The following is a 3313-nucleotide window of genomic DNA, read 5'->3' as shown; positions in this document are numbered from 1 at the left end:
ATACCAAAAAAAGTTTAAAAATTACAAAAAATCAATTATAAACACCAAAAACAAATTTATTTTTAATTTAAATTATTACCCAAATTGGAATACAGAACTGAAAATTAAATTTCATATCCAAACTGGAATGCAGAGTTAAAATTTTAGAGTTAGGTTTTTTGAAACCCCCGAATATTTTAATTAAAATTCAGTAGAATCTACAAAGTAAAATACATGTTGATAATATCTTGGAAGGAAAAACCCACCCAGAAAGAAATTTTGGATCCGCCACAGAAAGAATGTATGTAGATATAAATAAGACAAAAAGTGTGCAAAACCGTTATTTTATTTAAGATAAGTTTACATTTTCGAAGCATAGCCAAAATGTTGCAACACGAAGCAAGTAAATTCTATTATTATATATTTTTTGACTTTTTAACAACAAATTTGTTTTTTTTCTTAACTTTTTAAACCAGCATTTAGAATAAAAAAAAAATCTTTTTAATTCTGAAGTTGCGTTTTTTGCATTCCTTTTTTTTGTAAACCGGTATTTGGGTTTAGAAATTTGAAGACTATTTTTAATTAAGATTTTCGGGTTTGCAGCTCCCAGTGGCTTCACAAATTGATGCAGCTTCTCTTAAAATCCGTTAGCGATTAAGAAAGAGCGCAGAGGCTGTTAAAATCGTCGCAAATGCAAAATGGAAGACAAGGGCGTCTATCTACACCAGAAAAGCTGCAAATATGCTGAATGAAGCTGAACTGGTTAAGTTGGTCGGATAAAGTATTAGCATTTCTAAATCACATTATTTCATTTCAGTGGACAAAAAATGTACAAAAAATATTAAGAACCACTGATTTATCAATCAGTGCTCGTATGTGTCCAATGCGTATTTTTTTTTAAAGAAAAGAGTTTAAAGTATAATTTTTTTTAATGTTTGTAATTTTTTATTAATTTTTTATAATTTTTTTTTTATTTTGTAATTTTTTTTAATTTTTGTATTTTTTTTTAATTTTTGTATTTTTTTTACATTTTTTGTAAATTTTTTAAYTGCGGTTTTCTCACCAAACAAATATAATAAATGTGTCCATGTACATACATGGTTACATAGTATACCGGAACCGGAACAACTTTGTCCTATTATTGATTAGATAGCAGAAAACTGTGGCGAATCCTTAACGAATGCATTTTAAATGTGTGCAAAGAAAATGTCAAAATCAAATCCAAATACAGGACCAAGAAGCATGATACGTTGGTGCAGACGCAAGCGCAAATGTAAGCACTTATGTACATATACATACATACATACATACTGTATATACTGTTCGTCATAGCAGTACTCAATGCTAATGTAAATGTTGCTGTAGAAATAAGATAGCTTAGAAGTTACGTTGCTATTATGTCTTTAACATTTTAATTTGTATTTTTAATGGTGTCAAAACGATTTGATGGATTTCGTTATTTATTATTTGCTTTTCTTTTCTTTTTTGAAGTGTATATTTAAGTATTCGTTTATGTRTATGTAAGTAGATATGTGCAGAATGTGATGATCATTTGAAGGTGAGTCATATGATATTTAATGGACATGAACTTACGGGTTATATCCATTTATATATTTCGAAACGTCGATATATTTTGCATTTTCATATAACAAATATACATTTATTATCTTAATATAATTTGGAAGTTGAGTCGAAAAATAGTTTGGAAGAAACGTGCATAATATTTGTGAAAAATTGTTAACTTTCTGTTATTGGTTTTCAAAGTTTTAAGCTTCGGTGAGGAATTTCGACACGACCTTATCAAAAGTATATAGTATTTCAGTTAATTATCGATAAATAAGATTTTTTAAAACAATTTTGATTTTTTAATCCATTTTTAAGTGTAAATTTTTTCACAAAATAAACGAATTTTTTTCGGACACCACAATTTTGCCTGAAACCTAAAATTTTGACTTTCCTTCAATTTTTATCTGCATTCTTCTATTGTAATAATTCATTTTGTTTGGTTTTGAATTTGAGAATAATTTTATTATTATTAAAGTACAGTATATGTACATTATTTCAGAATTTTGCTAACAAAAAAGATATTTGGTAAAGCAACAGATGCATATGCAAAACGAGTTATGAGCAGAGTTGCCAATAAAGCAATTAAAATTTTTTTGAAATATCACGCATACAATTTTTAAAAATTCATACTAAAATATGAAACTTGTTAATAGCAAGTGCAGATACACTAAATTAATATTACAAAAACTGTTTTTATACTAAATATAAATTTGTGGCTACACAGTTTGTGCTTAGAGTGAATAAAACCCCATATACATAAGTAACAGGCCTTATGTACCTGAACGTATTTCGCTGGCTTTAATCCTTGCAAGTTGCAGGCGTATGAAACGTTGGGTTATACCCGAACATAGTTCTTCCTTGCTTGTTACATTTACATTTTATCTCGCTTGTGTACTTCGTCTTCTATCTTTTTCAATTAAAGCTCTCGCGATGCTATCATCTTCAAGATCTATAGAGTGACCTCCTCTTAAATTCATTTACATATTCAAATGATTTTTAAATTTTCAATTCTTATTTTAGGATAAAAATATAATTTAAATTTTATATTTCTATTTTGCATCACAAAATTATATTTTCAATTCGTAATTGCAATTCTCAACCCATCTTATGAGTAAACATAAATATGCCGAAATTAACTAAACTTAAAAAAGCGTTTTTTCGTACAAGCAAAATTACTAAATGATGATAAAATTCATCACCAGAATTTTTTCGGCTTAAGTCTTCATATTCTTTATCAATATATGAAAAAACTTTATCTATTTGGGTTCTAATTAATCGGAAATTTACTGATTAACTACTAACAACTTATTACTTGAAAAAAAAAAACTCTTATATTTTCACATTTTACTGCGGTTGAAGGCAGCCACCGCAGTTAACAACAGTACGTCTATTTGTATGGGTAACAACACTAACACCGTTTTCTTGCATCGCCACTGCCGATCGCTCAACTACAAATGAGTCGAAGTGAATCATTTGATTCGGCCCGTGATTGCAATACGATACTTAATATGCGATTCGCGCACCGAATCAAACAAGGGGAAGTCGGCTCGCTCACAGCGGATTGGTTGGATTGCTTGTATATACTCGTATGTACATATGTAAATTTTTATTCGCTTAAGCTTTTGATTGTATAGCATATGCACTCGTGCATAAAATGCTGATTATAAACGATTGCACACATAYRTATATATACAGATGTGTGCGTAAGTGATTGTATTGCCAATCGTTTGCCTCATTTTGATGTCGATAAGTATTTATTGGCGCTCAC

This window comes from Bactrocera latifrons, unplaced genomic scaffold, assembly GCF_001853355.1.
Source record: "Bactrocera latifrons isolate USDA-ARS-PBARC rearing strain unplaced genomic scaffold, ASM185335v1 scaffold_36, whole genome shotgun sequence".
NCBI classification, from domain to species: domain Eukaryota; kingdom Metazoa; phylum Arthropoda; class Insecta; order Diptera; family Tephritidae; genus Bactrocera; species Bactrocera latifrons.
This window is presented reverse-complemented; position numbering follows the sequence as displayed.